We start from the raw sequence: 20245 nt of genomic DNA, 5'->3' as shown, positions 1-20245 counted from the left end.
ACAGAAGGTGTGCGTCATGTGATCTCATTGAAAAGGTAAGGGTTATAGTCGTTCATGTAGAATATATGTTTCTAACTTCATTATTTTATGCTCTTTCTGCTAATTTGTGCCTTTCGTACCTATCCTGATGTGTAGAATATGAAAACAACATATTTTGTTCTTACATTGAAAATATATATACAGGGTGCATCAAAATAAACCGTTGCAGAAGACAAGATAACACTTCGATTTCAGAAAGTTTTAAAAGTTTGATATAATTAGGTAGTTTCTCTTTGTGTTACGTAAAAATACACATATGTGATCCACGGGTGTCATATGCAAGCAACCTAGTGGTGTGTCAGTGTAGGGAAATGCAGTGAAATATGCGTTATTTTGAAAAAAAGAATAAAATAGTACCAAAAAATGGTAGAGAATAAGGTACTTTGTTTCAGCCATAGGGACCCGGGTTCGCGACCGCTATGAGAGAAGTGCTTGTACTCGAGTTTGAGCTTTATTTCGTGAAAATATGTTAAATGGTTCTTAAGATATAGACTAAAACACATTATAATACACGACAATTAGTAACAATTCAATATGCAAAAATGACATATAATATATTGTTAGACGGTTGCCAGCCAACATTTTTACGTGAAATAAGAAAATTAAAACAAAATTGAATAGCTCCGTGGTAATTGGAATCAATTTTTGACAGAAGGTGTGCGTCATGTGATCTCATTGAAAAGGTAAGGGTTATAGTCGTTCATGTAGAATATATGTTTCTAACTTCATTATTTTATGCTCTTTCTGCTAATTTGTGCCTTTCGTACCTATCCTGATGTGTAGAATATGAAAACAACATATTTTGTTCTTACATTGAAAATATATATACAGGGTGCATCAAAATAAACCGTTGCAGAAGACAAGATAACACTTCGATTTCAGAAAGTTTTAAAAGTTTGATATAATTAGGTAGTTTCTCTTTGTGTTACGTAAAAATATTTGGTCTAGGAATTAATTCGTGCGGTTTTACAAAAGATGGCGTAACTAGCTTATTGTCCCATAGTTTCGTTGATCCAAACATGCGTTGAAAACTACTGTCATTGAGCATCTTGTTTAGTATATGTCAGTTGCTTGAAGCGGAAACAACAACATTTTTTCTTCAACTGAAAATGGCGCATTTTGTGCCTGATAAAGTGTTTTTGCGGGGAGTTATTCTTCATTGCTTTAACATGAAGAAAAGTGCTACCGCAAGTCATCATATTTTAGTGGAAGTGTTTGGTGACCATGCTCTAGCTGAGCGAACGTGTCAGAAGTGGTTTGCACGGTTTAAAGGTGGTGATTTCAGCTTGGAAGACCAAAAGCAATTTGGACAGCCAAAAGAATTTGAAGATGAAAAATTGAGAGCATTGCTTGATCAGGATTCGTGTCAAACGCAGGACGAACTTGCAGAAGCATTTGGAGTTGAGCAAACAACAGTTTCCAAACGTCTCAAAGCCATAGGAATGATTGAAAAGATGTCTTATTGGGTTTCACATGAATTGAAAAGAAAGACGTTGAAAGAAGAAAAACCGTTTGCGAATTGCTGCTTCAAAGACAGAAAAGGAAGGGATTTTTGCATCGAATTGTAACTGGTGATGAGAAGTGGATTCATTACGAGAATCCTAAACGAAAAAAGGCCTGGGTGAAGCAAGGTGAACCAGGTCCTTCACAACCGAAACGAGATATTCATTGTGCAAAGGTTATGCTGTATATATGGTGGGATTTGAAACGTGTGGTGTACTATGAACTTCTGAAGCTTGGTGAAACTATTAATGGACACCGCTACCGACAACAATTAATGCGTTTGAAGCAAGCTCTGGCCTGAAAACGACCAGAATGAAATAACAGGCATAATAAACTTATTTATCAAGATGATAACGCTCGACCACATGTCGCAAAACCGGTCAAAACCTATTTGGAAAATGTCGGATGGAAAGTGTTACTCCACCCGCGATATTCACCAGACACTGCTCCGTCTGACTACTACTTGATCGATTGCATGAATAACGATTTGATTGGACAGCGGTTCACTTCTTCAGAAAATATCGAAAAATGGATCTTTGATTAGATTGCGTCAAAAGATGAGGAATTCTTTCGACACGGAATCCGTAAATTGCCTGAAAGATGGGAGAAAGTAGTGGCTAGCGATGGACAATATTTTTGTTAACGTATTCATTTACTTTGTTTTTGAAATAAAGCTTCAATTTTTATTAAAAACCGCACGAATTAATTCCTAGACCAAATACACATATGTGATCCACGGGTGTCATATGCAAGCAACCTAGTGGTGTGTCAGTGTAGGGAAATGCAGTGAAATATGCGTTATTTTGAAAAAAAGAATAAAATAGTACCAAAAATGGTAGAGAATAAGGTACTTTGTTTCAGCCATAGGGACCCGGGTTCGAGACCGCTATGAGAGAAGTGCTTGTACTCGAGTTTGAGCTTTATTTCGTGAAAATATGTTAAATGGTTCTTAAGATATAGACTAAAACACATTATAATACACGACAATTAGTAACAATTCAATATGCAAAAATGACATATAATATATTGTTAGACGGTTGCCAGCCAACATTTTTACGTGAAATAAGAAAATTAAAACAAAATTGAATAGCTCCGTGGTAATTGGAATCAATTTTTGACAGAAGGTGTGCGTCATGTGATCTCATTGAAAAGGTAAGGGTTATAGTCGTTCATGTAGAATATATGTTTCTAACTTCATTATTTTATGCTCTTTCTGCTAATTTGTGCCTTTCGTACCTATCCTGATGTGTAGAATATGAAAACAACATATTTTGTTCTTACATTGAAAATATATATACAGGGTGCATCAAAATAAACCGTTGCAGAAGACAAGATAACACTTCGATTTCAGAAAGTTTTAAAAGTTTGATATAATTAGGTAGTTTCTCTTTGTGTTACGTAAAAATACACATATGTGATCCACGGGTGTCATATGCAAGCAACCTAGTGGTGTGTCAGTGTAGGGAAATGCAGTGAAATATGCGTTATTTTGAAAAAAAGAATAAAATAGTACCAAAAAATGGTAGAGAATAAGGTACTTTGTTTCAGCCATAGGGACCCGGGTTCGCGACCGCTATGAGAGAAGTGCTTGTACTCGAGTTTGAGCTTTATTTCGTGAAAATATGTTAAATGGCTCTTAAGATATAGACTAAAACACATTATAATACACGACAATTAGTAACAATTCAATATGCAAAAATGACATATAATATATTGTTAGACGGTTGCCAGCCAACATTTTTACGTGAAATAAGAAAATTAAAACAAAATTGAATAGCTCCGTGGTAATTGGAATCAATTTTTGACAGAAGGTGTGCGTCATGTGATCTCATTGAAAAGGTAAGGGTTATAGTCGTTCATGTAGAATATATGTTTCTAACTTCATTATTTTATGCTCTTTCTGCTAATTTGTGCCTTTCGTACCTATCCTGATGTGTAGAATATGAAAACAACATATTTTGTTCTTACATTGAAAATATATATACAGGGTGCATCAAAATAAACCGTTGCAGAAGACAAGATAACACTTCGATTTCAGAAAGTTTTAAAAGTTTGATATAATTAGGTAGTTTCTCTTTGTGTTACGTAAAAATACGCATATGTGATCCTCGGGTGTCATATTCAAGCAACCTAGTGGTGTGTCAGTGTAGGGAAATGCAGTGAAATATGCGTTATTTTGAAAAAAAGAATAAAATAGTACCAAAAATGGTAGAGAATAAGGCACTTTGTTTCAGCCATAGGGACCCGGGTTCGCGACCGCTATGAGAGAAGTGCTTGTACTCGAGTTTGAGCTTTATTTCGTGAAAATATGTTAAATGGTTCATAAGATATAGACTAAAACACATTATAATACACGACAATTAGTAACAATTCAATATGCACATAATGACATATAATATATTGTTAGACGGTTGCCAGCCAACATTTTTACGTGAAATAAGAGAATTAAAACAAAATTGAATAGCTCCGTGGTAATTGGAATCAATTTTTGACAGAAGGTGTGCGTCATGTGATCTCATTGAAAAGGTAAGGGTTATAGTCGTTCATGTAGAATATATGTTTCTAACTTCATTATTTTATGCTCTTTCTGCTAATTTGTGCCTTTCGTACCTATCCTGATGTGTAGAATATGAAAACAACATATTTTGTTCTTACATTGAAAATATATATACAGGGTGCATCAAAATAAACCGTTGCAGAAGACAAGATAACACTTCGATTTCAGAAAGTTTTAAAAGTTTGATATAATTAGGTAGTTTCTCTTTGTGTTACGTAAAAATACACATATGTGATCCACGGGTGTCATATGCAAGCAACCTAGTGGTGTGTCAGTGTAGGGAAATGCAGTGAAATATGCGTTATTTTGAAAAAAAGAATAAAATAGTACCAAAAAATGGTAGAGAATAAGGTACTTTGTTTCAGCCATAGGGACCCGGGTTCGCGACCGCTATGAGAGAAGTGCTTGTACTCGAGTTTGAGCTTTATTTCGTGAAAATATGTTAAATGGTTCTTAAGATATAGACTAAAACACATTATAATACACGACAATTAGTAACAATTCAATATGCAAAAATGACATATAATATATTGCTAGACGGTTGCCAGCCAACATTTTTACGTGAAATAAGAAAATTAAAACAAAATTGAATAGCTCCGTGGTAATTGGAATCAATTTTTGACAGAAGGTGTGCGTCATGTGATCTCATTGAAAAGGTAAGGGTTATAGTCGTTCATGTAGAATATATGTTTCTAACTTCATTATTTTATGCTCTTTCTGCTAATTTGTGCCTTTCGTACCTATCCTGATGTGTAGAATATGAAAACAACATATTTTGATCTTACATTGAAAATATATATACAGGGTGCATCAAAATAAACCGTTGCAGAAGACAAGATAACACTTCGATTTCAGAAAGTTTTAAAAGTTTGATATAATTAGGTAGTTTCTCTTTGTGTTACGTAAAAATACGCATATGTGATCCTCGGGTGTCATATTCAAGCAACCTAGTGGTGTGTCAGTGTAGGGAAATGCAGTGAAATATGCGTTATTTTGAAAAAAAGAATAAAATAGTACCAAAAATGGTAGAGAATAAGGCACTTTGTTTCAGCCATAGGGACCCGGGTTCGCGACCGCTATGAGAGAAGTGCTTGTACTCGAGTTTGAGCTTTATTTCGTGAAAATATGTTAAATGGCTCTTAAGATATAGACTAAAAGACATTATAATACACGACAATTAGTAACAATTCAATATGCAAAAATGACATATAATATATTGTTAGACGGTTGCCAGCCAACATTTTTACGTGAAATAAGAAAATTAAAACAAAATTGAATAGCTCCGTGGTAATTGGAATCAATTTTTGACAGAAGGTGTGCGTCATGTGATCTCATTGAAAAGGTAAGGGTTATAGTCGTTCATGTAGAATATATGTTTCTAACTTCATTATTTTATGCTCTTTCTGCTAATTTGTGCCTTTCGTACCTATCCTGATGTGTAGAATATGAAAACAACATATTTTGTTCTTACATTGAAAATATATATACAGGGTGCATCAAAATAAACCGTTGCAGAAGACAAGATAACACTTCGATTTCAGAAAGTTTTAAAAGTTTGATATAATTAGGTAGTTTCTCTTTGTGTTACGTAAAAATACGCATATGTGATCCTCGGGTGTCATATTCAAGCAACCTAGTGGTGTGTCAGTGTAGGGAAATGCAGTGAAATATGCGTTATTTTGAAAAAAAGAATAAAATAGTACCAAAAATGGTAGAGAATAAGGCACTTTGTTTCAGCCATAGGGACCCGGGTTCGCGACCGCTATGAGAGAAGTGCTTGTACTCGAGTTTGAGCTTTATTTCGTGAAAATATGTTAAATGGTTCATAAGATATAGACTAAAACACATTATAATACACGACAATTAGTAACAATTCAATATGCACATAATGACATATAATATATTGTTAGACGGTTGCCAGCCAACATTTTTACGTGAAATAAGAGAATTAAAACAAAATTGAATAGCTCCGTGGTAATTGGAATCAATTTTTGACAGAAGGTGTGCGTCATGTGATCTCATTGAAAAGGTAAGGGTTATAGTCGTTCATGTAGAATATATGTTTCTAACTTCATTATTTTATGCTCTTTCTGCTAATTTGTGCCTTTCGTACCTATCCTGATGTGTAGAATATGAAAACAACATATTTTGTTCTTACATTGAAAATATATATACAGGGTGCATCAAAATAAACCGTTGCAGAAGACAAGATAACACTTCGATTTCAGAAAGTTTTAAAAGTTTGATATAATTAGGTAGTTTCTCTTTGTGTTACGTAAAAATACACATATGTGATCCACGGGTGTCATATGCAAGCAACCTAGTGGTGTGTCAGTGTAGGGAAATGCAGTGAAATATGCGTTATTTTGAAAAAAAGAATAAAATAGTACCAAAAAATGGTAGAGAATAAGGTACTTTGTTTCAGCCATAGGGACCCGGGTTCGCGACCGCTATGAGAGAAGTGCTTGTACTCGAGTTTGAGCTTTATTTCGTGAAAATATGTTAAATGGTTCTTAAGATATAGACTAAAACACATTATAATACACGACAATTAGTAACAATTCAATATGCAAAAATGACATATAATATATTGTTAGACGGTTGCCAGCCAACATTTTTACGTGAAATAAGAAAATTAAAACAAAATTGAATAGCTCCGTGGTAATTGGAATCAATTTTTGACAGAAGGTGTGCGTCATGTGATCTCATTGAAAAGGTAAGGGTTATAGTCGTTCATGTAGAATATATGTTTCTAACTTCATTATTTTATGCTCTTTCTGCTAATTTGTGCCTTTCGTACCTATCCTGATGTGTAGAATATGAAAACAACATATTTTGATCTTACATTGAAAATATATATACAGGGTGCATCAAAATAAACCGTTGCAGAAGACAAGATAACACTTCGATTTCAGAAAGTTTTAAAAGTTTGATATAATTAGGTAGTTTCTCTTTGTGTTACGTAAAAATACGCATATGTGATCCTCGGGTGTCATATTCAAGCAACCTAGTGGTGTGTCAGTGTAGGGAAATGCAGTGAAATATGCGTTATTTTGAAATAAAGAATAAAATAGTACCAAAAATGGTAGAGAATAAGGCACTTTGTTTCAGCCATAGGGACCCGGGTTCGCGACCGCTATGAGAGAAGTGCTTGTACTCGAGTTTGAGCTTTATTTCGTGAAAATATGTTAAATGGTTCATAAGATATAGACTAAAACACATTATAATACACGACAATTAGTAACAATTCAATATGCACATAATGACATATAATATATTGTTAGACGGTTGCCAGCCAACATTTTTACGTGAAATAAGAGAATTAAAACAAAATTGAATAGCTCCGTGGTAATTGGAATCAATTTTTGACAGAAGGTGTGCGTCATGTGATCTCATTGAAAAGGTAAGGGTTATAGTCGTTCATGTAGAATATATGTTTCTAACTTCATTATTTTATGCTCTTTCTGCTAATTTGTGCCTTTCGTACCTATCCTGATGTGTAGAATATGAAAACAACATATTTTGTTCTTACATTGAAAATATATATACAGGGTGCATCAAAATAAACCGTTGCAGAAGACAAGATAACACTTCGATTTCAGAAAGTTTTAAAAGTTTGATATAATTAGGTAGTTTCTCTTTGTGTTACGTAAAAATACACATATGTGATCCACGGGTGTCATATGCAAGCAACCTAGTGGTGTGTCAGTGTAGGGAAATGCAGTGAAATATGCGTTATTTTGAAAAAAAGAATAAAATAGTACCAAAAAATGGTAGAGAATAAGGTACTTTGTTTCAGCCATAGGGACCCGGGTTCGCGACCGCTATGAGAGAAGTGCTTGTACTCGAGTTTGAGCTTTATTTCGTGAAAATATGTTAAATGGTTCTTAAGATATAGACTAAAACACATTATAATACACGACAATTAGTAACAATTCAATATGCAAAAATGACATATAATATATTGTTAGACGGTTGCCAGCCAACATTTTTACGTGAAATAAGAAAATTAAAACAAAATTGAATAGCTCCGTGGTAATTGGAATCAATTTTTGACAGAAGGTGTGCGTCATGTGATCTCATTGAAAAGGTAAGGGTTATAGTCGTTCATGTAGAATATATGTTTCGAACTTCATTATTTTATGCTCTTTCTGCTAATTTGTGCCTTTCGTACCTATCCTGATGTGTAGAATATGAAAACAACATATTTTGTTCTTACATTGAAAATATATATACAGGGTGCATCAAAATAAACCGTTGCAGAAGACAAGATAACACTTCGATTTCAGAAAGTTTTAAAAGTTTGATATAATTAGGTAGTTTCTCTTTGTGTTACGTAAAAATAAAATACACATATGTGATCCACGGGTGTCATATGCAAGCAACCTAGTGGTGTGTCAGTGTAGGGAAATGCAGTGAAATATGCGTTATTTTGAAAAAAAGAATAAAATAGTACCAAAAATGGTAGAGAATAAGGTACTTTGTTTCAGCCATAGGGACCCGGGTTCGAGACCGCTATGAGAGAAGTGCTTGTACTCGAGTTTGAGCTTTATTTCGTGAAAATATGTTAAATGGTTCTTAAGATATAGACTAAAACACATTATAATACACGACAATTAGTAACAATTCAATATGCAAAAATGACATATAATATATTGTTAGACGGTTGCCAGCCAACATTTTTACGTGAAATAAGAAAATTAAAACAAAATTGAATAGCTCCGTGGTAATTGGAATCAATTTTTGACAGAAGGTGTGCGTCATGTGATCTCATTGAAAAGGTAAGGGTTATAGTCGTTCATGTAGAATATATGTTTCTAACTTCATTATTTTATGCTCTTTCTGCTAATTTGTGCCTTTCGTACCTATCCTGATGTGTAGAATATGAAAACAACATATTTTGTTCTTACATTGAAAATATATATACAGGGTGCATCAAAATAAACCGTTGCAGAAGACAAGATAACACTTCGATTTCAGAAAGTTTTAAAAGTTTGATATAATTAGGTAGTTTCTCTTTGTGTTACGTAAAAATACACATATGTGATCCACGGGTGTCATATGCAAGCAACCTAGTGGTGTGTCAGTGTAGGGAAATGCAGTGAAATATGCGTTATTTTGAAAAAAAGAATAAAATAGTACCAAAAAATGGTAGAGAATAAGGTACTTTGTTTCAGCCATAGGGACCCGGGTTCGCGACCGCTATGAGAGAAGTGCTTGTACTCGAGTTTGAGCTTTATTTCGTGAAAATATGTTAAATGGCTCTTAAGATATAGACTAAAACACATTATAATACACGACAATTAGTAACAATTCAATATGCAAAAATGACATATAATATATTGTTAGACGGTTGCCAGCCAACATTTTTACGTGAAATAAGAAAATTAAAACAAAATTGAATAGCTCCGTGGTAATTGGAATCAATTTTTGACAGAAGGTGTGCGTCATGTGATCTCATTGAAAAGGTAAGGGTTATAGTCGTTCATGTAGAATATATGTTTCTAACTTCATTATTTTATGCTCTTTCTGCTAATTTGTGCCTTTCGTACCTATCCTGATGTGTAGAATATGAAAACAACATATTTTGTTCTTACATTGAAAATATATATACAGGGTGCATCAAAATAAACCGTTGCAGAAGACAAGATAACACTTCGATTTCAGAAAGTTTTAAAAGTTTGATATAATTAGGTAGTTTCTCTTTGTGTTACGTAAAAATACGCATATGTGATCCTCGGGTGTCATATTCAAGCAACCTAGTGGTGTGTCAGTGTAGGGAAATGCAGTGAAATATGCGTTATTTTGAAAAAAAGAATAAAATAGTACCAAAAATGGTAGAGAATAAGGCACTTTGTTTCAGCCATAGGGACCCGGGTTCGCGACCGCTATGAGAGAAGTGCTTGTACTCGAGTTTGAGCTTTATTTCGTGAAAATATGTTAAATGGTTCATAAGATATAGACTAAAACACATTATAATACACGACAATTAGTAACAATTCAATATGCACATAATGACATATAATATATTGTTAGACGGTTGCCAGCCAACATTTTTACGTGAAATAAGAGAATTAAAACAAAATTGAATAGCTCCGTGGTAATTGGAATCAATTTTTGACAGAAGGTGTGCGTCATGTGATCTCATTGAAAAGGTAAGGGTTATAGTCGTTCATGTAGAATATATGTTTCTAACTTCATTATTTTATGCTCTTTCTGCTAATTTGTGCCTTTCGTACCTATCCTGATGTGTAGAATATGAAAACAACATATTTTGTTCTTACATTGAAAATATATATACAGGGTGCATCAAAATAAACCGTTGCAGAAGACAAGATAACACTTCGATTTCAGAAAGTTTTAAAAGTTTGATATAATTAGGTAGTTTCTCTTTGTGTTACGTAAAAATACACATATGTGATCCACGGGTGTCATATGCAAGCAACCTAGTGGTGTGTCAGTGTAGGGAAATGCAGTGAAATATGCGTTATTTTGAAAAAAAGAATAAAATAGTACCAAAAAATGGTAGAGAATAAGGTACTTTGTTTCAGCCATAGGGACCCGGGTTCGCGACCGCTATGAGAGAAGTGCTTGTACTCGAGTTTGAGCTTTATTTCGTGAAAATATGTTAAATGGTTCTTAAGATATAGACTAAAACACATTATAATACACGACAATTAGTAACAATTCAATATGCAAAAATGACATATAATATATTGTTAGACGGTTGCCAGCCAACATTTTTACGTGAAATAAGAAAATTAAAACAAAATTGAATAGCTCCGTGGTAATTGGAATCAATTTTTGACAGAAGGTGTGCGTCATGTGATCTCATTGAAAAGGTAAGGGTTATAGTCGTTCATGTAGAATATATGTTTCTAACTTCATTATTTTATGCTCTTTCTGCTAATTTGTGCCTTTCGTACCTATCCTGATGTGTAGAATATGAAAACAACATATTTTGATCTTACATTGAAAATATATATACAGGGTGCATCAAAATAAACCGTTGCAGAAGACAAGATAACACTTCGATTTCAGAAAGTTTTAAAAGTTTGATATAATTAGGTAGTTTCTCTTTGTGTTACGTAAAAATACGCATATGTGATCCTCGGGTGTCATATTCAAGCAACCTAGTGGTGTGTCAGTGTAGGGAAATGCAGTGAAATATGCGTTATTTTGAAAAAAAGAATAAAATAGTACCAAAAATGGTAGAGAATAAGGCACTTTGTTTCAGCCATAGGGACCCGGGTTCGCGACCGCTATGAGAGAAGTGCTTGTACTCGAGTTTGAGCTTTATTTCGTGAAAATATGTTAAATGGCACTTAAGATATAGACTAAAAGACATTATAATACACGACAATTAGTAACAATTCAATATGCAAAAATGACATATAATATATTGTTAGACGGTTGCCAGCCAACATTTTTACGTGAAATAAGAAAATTAAAACAAAATTGAATAGCTCCGTGGTAATTGGAATCAATTTTTGACAGAAGGTGTGCGTCATGTGATCTCATTGAAAAGGTAAGGGTTATAGTCGTTCATGTAGAATATATGTTTCTAACTTCATTATTTTATGCTCTTTCTGCTAATTTGTGCCTTTCGTACCTATCCTGATGTGTAGAATATGAAAACAACATATTTTGTTCTTACATTGAAAATATATATACAGGGTGCATCAAAATAAACCGTTGCAGAAGACAAGATAACACTTCGATTTCAGAAAGTTTTAAAAGTTTGATATAATTAGGTGGTTTCTCTTTGTGTTACGTAAAAATACGCATATGTGATCCTCGGGTGTCATATTCAAGCAACCTAGTGGTGTGTCAGTGTAGGGAAATGCAGTGAAATATGCGTTATTTTGAAAAAAAGAATAAAATAGTACCAAAAATGGTAGAGAATAAGGCACTTTGTTTCAGCCATAGGGACCCGGGTTCGCGACCGCTATGAGAGAAGTGCTTGTACTCGAGTTTGAGCTTTATTTCGTGAAAATATGTTAAATGGTTCATAAGATATAGACTAAAACACATTATAATACACGACAATTAGTAACAATTCAATATGCACATAATGACATATAATATATTGTTAGACGGTTGCCAGCCAACATTTTTACGTGAAATAAGAGAATTAAAACAAAATTGAATAGCTCCGTGGTAATTGGAATCAATTTTTGACAGAAGGTGTGCGTCATGTGATCTCATTGAAAAGGTAAGGGTTATAGTCGTTCATGTAGAATATATGTTTCTAACTTCATTATTTTATGCTCTTTCTGCTAATTTGTGCCTTTCGTACCTATCCTGATGTGTAGAATATGAAAACAACATATTTTGTTCTTACATTGAAAATATATATACAGGGTGCATCAAAAAAAACCGTTGCAGAAGACAAGATAACACTTCGATTTCAGAAAGTTTTAAAAGTTTGATATAATTAGGTAGTTTCTCTTTGTGTTACGTAAAAATACACATATGTGATCCACGGGTGTCATATGCAAGCAACCTAGTGGTGTGTCAGTGTAGGGAAATGCAGTGAAATATGCGTTATTTTGAAAAAAAGAATAAAATAGTACCAAAAAATGGTAGAGAATAAGGTACTTTGTTTCAGCCATAGGGACCCGGGTTCGCGACCGCTATGAGAGAAGTGCTTGTACTCGAGTTTGAGCTTTATTTCGTGAAAATATGTTAAATGGTTCTTAAGATATAGACTAAAACACATTATAATACACGACAATTAGTAACAATTCAATATGCAAAAATGACATATAATATATTGTTAGACGGTTGCCAGCCAACATTTTTACGTGAAATAAGAAAATTAAAACAAAATTGAATAGCTCCGTGGTAATTGGAATCAATTTTTGACAGAAGGTGTGCGTCATGTGATCTCATTGAAAAGGTAAGGGTTATAGTCGTTCATGTAGAATATATGTTTCTAACTTCATTATTTTATGCTCTTTCTGCTAATTTGTGCCTTTCGTACCTATCCTGATGTGTAGAATATGAAAACAACATATTTTGATCTTACATTGAAAATATATATACAGGGTGCATCAAAATAAACCGTTGCAGAAGACAAGATAACACTTCGATTTCAGAAAGTTTTAAAAGTTTGATATAATTAGGTAGTTTCTCTTTGTGTTACGTAAAAATACGCATATGTGATCCTCGGGTGTCATATTCAAGCAACCTAGTGGTGTGTCAGTGTAGGGAAATGCAGTGAAATATGCGTTATTTTGAAAAAAAGAATAAAATAGTACCAAAAATGGTAGAGAATAAGGCACTTTGTTTCAGCCATAGGGACCCGGGTTCGCGACCGCTATGAGAGAAGTGCTTGTACTCGAGTTTGAGCTTTATTTCGTGAAAATATGTTAAATGGTTCATAAGATATAGACTAAAACACATTATAATACACGACAATTAGTAACAATTCAATATGCACATAATGACATATAATATATTGTTAGACGGTTGCCAGCCAACATTTTTACGTGAAATAAGAGAATTAAAACAAAATTGAATAGCTCCGTGGTAATTGGAATCAATTTTTGACAGAAGGTGTGCGTCATGTGATCTCATTGAAAAGGTAAGGGTTATAGTCGTTCATGTAGAATATATGTTTCTAACTTCATTATTTTATGCTCTTTCTGCTAATTTGTGCCTTTCGTACCTATCCTGATGTGTAGAATATGAAAACAACATATTTTGTTCTTACATTGAAAATATATATACAGGGTGCATCAAAATAAACCGTTGCAGAAGACAAGATAACACTTCGATTTCAGAAAGTTTTAAAAGTTTGATATAATTAGGTAGTTTCTCTTTGTGTTACGTAAAAATACACATATGTGATCCACGGGTGTCATATGCAAGCAACCTAGTGGTGTGTCAGTGTAGGGAAATGCAGTGAAATATGCGTTATTTTGAAAAAAAGAATAAAATAGTACCAAAAAATGGTAGAGAATAAGGTACTTTGTTTCAGCCATAGGGACCCGGGTTCGCGACCGCTATGAGAGAAGTGCTTGTACTCGAGTTTGAGCTTTATTTCGTGAAAATATGTTAAATGGTTCTTAAGATATAGACTAAAACACATTATAATACACGACAATTAGTAACAATTCAATATGCAAAAATGACATATAATATATTGTTAGACGGTTGCCAGCCAACATTTTTACGTGAAATAAGAAAATTAAAACAAAATTGAATAGCTCCGTGGTAATTGGAATCAATTTTTGACAGAAGGTGTGCGTCATGTGATCTCATTGAAAAGGTAAGGGTTATAGTCGTTCATGTAGAATATATGTTTCTAACTTCATTATTTTATGCTCTTTCTGCTAATTTGTGCCTTTCGTACCTATCCTGATGTGTAGAATATGAAAACAACATATTTTGATCTTACATTGAAAATATATATACAGGGTGCATCAAAATAAACCGTTGCAGAAGACAAGATAACACTTCGATTTCAGAAAGTTTTAAAAGTTTGATATAATTAGGTAGTTTCTCTTTGTGTTACGAAAAAATACACATATGTGATCCTCGGGTGTCATATGCAAGCAACCTAGTGGTGTGTCAGTGTAGGGAAATGCAGTGAAATATGCGTTATTTTGAAAAAAAGAATAAAATAGTACCAAAAATGGTAGAGAATAAGGTACTTTGTTTCAGCCATAGGGACCCGGGTTCGCGACCGCTATGAGAGAAGTGCTTGTACTCGAGTTTGAGCTTTATTTCGTGAAAATATGTTAAATGGTTCATAAGATATAGACTAAAACACATTATAATACACGACAATTAGTAACAATTCAATATGCACATAATGACATATAATATATTGTTAGACGGTTGCCAGCCAACATTTTTACGTGAAATAAGAAAATTAAAACAAAATTGAATAGCTCCGTGGTAATTGGAATCAATTTTTGACAGAAGGTGTGCGTCATGTGATCTCATTGAAAAGGTAAGGGTTATAGTCGTTCATGTAGAATATATGTTTCTAACTTCATTATTTTATGCTCTTTCTGCTAATTTGTGCCTTTCGTACCTATCCTGATGTGTAGAATATGAAAACAACATATTTTGTTCTTACATTGAAAATATATATACAGGGTGCATCAAAATAAACCGTTGCAGAAGACAAGATAACACTTCGATTTCAGAAAGTTTTAAAAGTTAGATATAATTAGGTAGTTTCTCTTTGTGTTACGTAAAAATACACATATGTGATCCTCGGGTGTCATATGCAAGCAACCTAGTGGTGTGTCATTGTAGGTAAATGCAGTGAAATATGCGTTATTTTGAAAAAAAGAATAAAATAGTACCAAAAATGGTAGAGAATAAGGTACTTTGTTTCAGCCATAGGGACCCGGGTTCGCGACCGCTATGAGAGAAGTGCTTGTACTCGAGTTTGAGCTTTATTTCGTGAAAATATGTTAAATGGTTCTTAAGATATAGACTAAAACACATTATAATACACGACAATTAGTAACAATTCAATATGCAAAAATGACATATAATATGTTGTTAGACGGTTGCCAGCCAACATTTTTACGTGAAATAAGAAAATTAAAACAAAATTGAATAGCTCCGTGGTAATTGGAATCAATTTTTGACAGAAGGTGTGCGTCATGTGATCTCATTGAAAAGGTAAGGGTTATAGTCGTTCATGTAGAGTATATGTTTCTAAATTCATTATTTTATGCTCTTTCTGCTAATTTGTGCCTTTCGTACCTATCCTGATGTGTAGAATATGAAAACAACATATTTTGTTCTTACATTGAAAATATATATACAGGGTGCATCAAAATAAACCGTTGCAGAAGACAAGATAACACTTCGATTTCAGAAAGTTTTAAAAGTTTGATATAATTAGGTAGTTTCTCTTTGTGTTACGTAAAAATACACATATGTGATCCACGGGTGTCATATGCAAGCAACCTAGTGGTGTGTCAGTGTAGGGAAATGCAGTGAAATATGCGTTATTTTGAAAAAAAGAATAAAATAGTACCAAAAATGGTAGAGAATAAGGTACTTTGTTTCAGCCATAGGGACCCGGGTTCGAGACCGCTATGAGAGAAGTGCTTGTACTCGAGTTTGAGCTTTATTTCGTGAAAATATGTTAAATGGTTCTTAAGATATAGACTAAAACACATTATAATACACGACAATTAGTAACAATTCAATATGCAAAAATGACATATAATATATTGTTAGACGGTTGCCAGCCAACATTTTTACGTGAAATAAGAAAATTAAAACAAAATTGAATAGCTCCGTGGTAATTGGAATCAATTTTTGACAGAAGGTGTGCGTCATGTGATCTCATTGAAAAGGTAAGGGTTATAGTCGTTCATGTAGAATATATGTTTCTAACTTCATTATTTTATGCTCTTTCTGCTAATTTGTGCCTTTCGTACCTATCCTGATGTGTAGAATATGAAAACAACATATTTTGTTCTTACATTGAAAATATATATACAGGGTGCATCAAAATAAACCGTTGCAGAAGACAAGATAACACTTCGATTTCAGAAAGTTTTAAAAGTTTGATATAATTAGGTAGTTTCTCTTTGTGTTACGTAAAAATACACATATGTGATCCACGGGTGTCATATGCAAGCAACCTAGTGGTGTGTCAGTGTAGGGAAATGCAGTGAAATATGCGTTATTTTGAAAAAAAGAATAAAATAGTACCAAAAAATGGTAGAGAATAAGGTACTTTGTTTCAGCCATAGGGACCCGGGTTCGCGACCGCTATGAGAGAAGTGCTTGTACTCGAGTTTGAGCTTTATTTCGTGAAAATATGTTAAATGGTTCTTAAGATATAGACTAAAACACATTATAATACACGACAATTAGTAACAATTCAATATGCAAAAATGACATATAATATATTGTTAGACGGTTGCCAGCCAACATTTTTACGTGAAATAAGAAAATTAAAACAAAATTGAATAGCTCCGTGGTAATTGGAATCAATTTTTGACAGAAGGTGTGCGTCATGTGATCTCATTGAAAAGGTAAGGGTTATAGTCGTTCATGTAGAATATATGTTTCTAACTTCATTATTTTATGCTCTTTCTGCTAATTTGTGCCTTTCGTACCTATCCTGATGTGTAGAATATGAAAACAACATATTTTGATCTTACATTGAAAATATATATACAGGGTGCATCAAAATAAACCGTTGCAGAAGACAAGATAACACTTCGATTTCAGAAAGTTTTAAAAGTTTGATATAATTAGGTAGTTTCTCTTTGTGTTACGAAAAAATACACATATGTGATCCTCGGGTGTCATATGCAAGCAACCTAGTGGTGTGTCAGTGTAGGGAAATGCAGTGAAATATGCGTTATTTTGAAAAAAAGAATAAAATAGTACCAAAAATGGTAGAGAATAAGGTACTTTGTTTCAGCCATAGGGACCCGGGTTCGCGACCGCTATGAGAGAAGTGCTTGTACTCGAGTTTGAGCTTTATTTCGTGAAAATATGTTAAATGGTTCATAAGATATAGACTAAAACACATTATAATACACGACAATTAGTAACAATTCAATATGCACATAATGACATATAATATATTGTTAGACGGTTGCCAGCCAACATTTTTACGTGAAATAAGAAAATTAAAACAAAATTGAATAGCTCCGTGGTAATTGGAATCAATTTTTGACAGAAGGTGTGCGTCATGTGATCTCATTGAAAAGGTAAGGGTTATAGTCGTTCATGTAGAATATATGTTTCTAACTTCATTATTTTATGCTCTTTCTGCTAATTTGTGCCTTTCGTACCTATCCTGATGTGTAGAATATGAAAACAACATATTTTGTTCTTACATTGAAAATATATATACAGGGTGCATCAAAATAAACCGTTGCAGAAGACAAGATAACACTTCGATTTCAGAAAGTTTTAAAAGTTTGATATAATTAGGTAGTTTCTCTTTGTGTTACGTAAAAATACACATATGTGATCCACGGGTGTCATATGCAAGCAACCTAGTGGTGTGTCAGTGTAGGGAAATGCAGTGAAATATGCGTTATTTTGAAAAAAAGAATAAAATAGTACCAAAAAATGGTAGAGAATAAGGTACTTTGTTTCAGCCATAGGGACCCGGGTTCGCGACCGCTATGAGAGAAGTGCTTGTACTCGAGTTTGAGCTTTATTTCGTGAAAATATGTTAAATGGTTCTTAAGATATAGACTAAAACACATTATAATACACGACAATTAGTAACAATTCAATATGCAAAAATGACATATAATATATTGTTAGACGGTTGCCAGCCAACATTTTTACGTGAAATAAGAAAATTAAAACAAAATTGAATAGCTCCGTGGTAATTGGAATCAATTTTTGACAGAAGGTGTGCGTCATGTGATCTCATTGAAAAGGTAAGGGTTATAGTCGTTCATGTAGAATATATGTTTCTAACTTCATTATTTTATGCTCTTTCTGCTAATTTGTGCCTTTCGTACCTATCCTGATGTGTAGAATATGAAAACAACATATTTTGTTCTTACATTGAAAATATATATACAGGGTGCATCAAAATAAACCGTTGCAGAAGACAAGATAACACTTCGATTTCAGAAAGTTTTGAAAGTTAGATATAATTAGGTAGTTTCTCTTTGTGTTACGTAAAAATACACATATGTGATCCTCGGGTGTCATATGCAAGCAACCTAGTGGTGTGTCATTGTAGGGAAATGCAGTGAAATATGCGTTATTTTGAAAAAAAGAATAAAATAGTACCAAAAATGGTAGAGAATAAGGTACTTTGTTTCAGCCATAGGGACCCGGGTTCGCGACCGCTATGAGAGAAGTGCTTGTACTCGAGTTTGAGCTTTATTTCGTGAAAATATGTTAAATGGTTCTTAAGATATAGACTAAAACACATTATAATACACGACAATTAGTAACAATTCAATATGCAAAAATGACATATAATATGTTGTTAGACGGTTGCCAGCCAACATTTTTACGTGAAATAAGAAAATTAAAACAAAATTGAATAGCTCCGTGGTAATTGGAATCAATTTTTGACAGAAGGTGTGCGTCATGTGATCTCATTGAAAAGGTAAGGGTTATAGTCGTTCATGTAGAGTATATGTTTCTAACTTCATTATTTTATGCTCTTTCTGCTAATTTGTGCCTTTCGTACCTATCCTGATGTGTAGAATATGAAAACAACATATTTTGTTCTTACATTGAAAATATATATACAGGGTGCATCAAAATAAACCGTTGCAGAAGACAAGATAACACTTCGATTTCAGAAAGTTTTAAAAGTTTGATATAATTAGGTAGTATCTCTTTGTGTTACGTAAAAATACACATATGTGATCCACGGGTGTCATATGCAAGCAACCTAGTGGTGTGTCAGTGTAGGGAAATGCAGTGAAATATGCGTTATTTTGAAAAAAAGAATAAAATAGTACCAAAAATGGTAGAGAATAAGGTACTTTGTTTCAGCCATAGGGACCCGGGTTCGAGACCGCTATGAGAGAAGTGCTTGTACTCGAGTTTGAGCTTTATTTCGTGAAAATATGTTAAATGGTTCTTAAGATATAGACTAAAACACATTATAATACACGACAATTAGTAACAATTCAATATGCAAAAATGACATATAATATATTGTTAGACGGTTGCCAGCCAACATTTTTACGTGAAATAAGAAAATTAAAACAAAATTGAATAGCTCCGTGGTAATTGGAATCAATTTTTGACAGAAGGTGTGCGTCATGTGATCTCATTGAAAAGGTAAGGGTTATAGTCGTTCATGTAGAATATATGTTTCTAACTTCATTATTTTATGCTCTTTCTGCTAATTTGTGCCTTTCGTACCTATCCTGATGTGTAGAATATGAAAACAACATATTTTGTTCTTACATTGAAAATATATATACAGGGTGCATCAAAATAAACCGTTGCAGAAGACAAGATAACACTTCGATTTCAGAAAGTTTTAAAAGTTTGATATAATTAGGTAGTTTCTCTTTGTGTTACGTAAAAATACACATATGTGATCCACGGGTGTCATATGCAAGCAACCTAGTGGTGTGTCAGTGTAGGGAAATGCAGTGAAATATGCGTTATTTTGAAAAAAAGAATAAAATAGTACCAAAAAATGGTAGAGAA

The sequence above is a fragment of the Thermobia domestica genome, chromosome 9 (assembly GCF_964235325.1).
Source record: "Thermobia domestica chromosome 9, izTheDome1.hap1.1, whole genome shotgun sequence".
NCBI classification, from domain to species: domain Eukaryota; kingdom Metazoa; phylum Arthropoda; class Insecta; order Zygentoma; family Lepismatidae; genus Thermobia; species Thermobia domestica.
Note: the sequence above shows the minus strand (reverse complement) of the source record.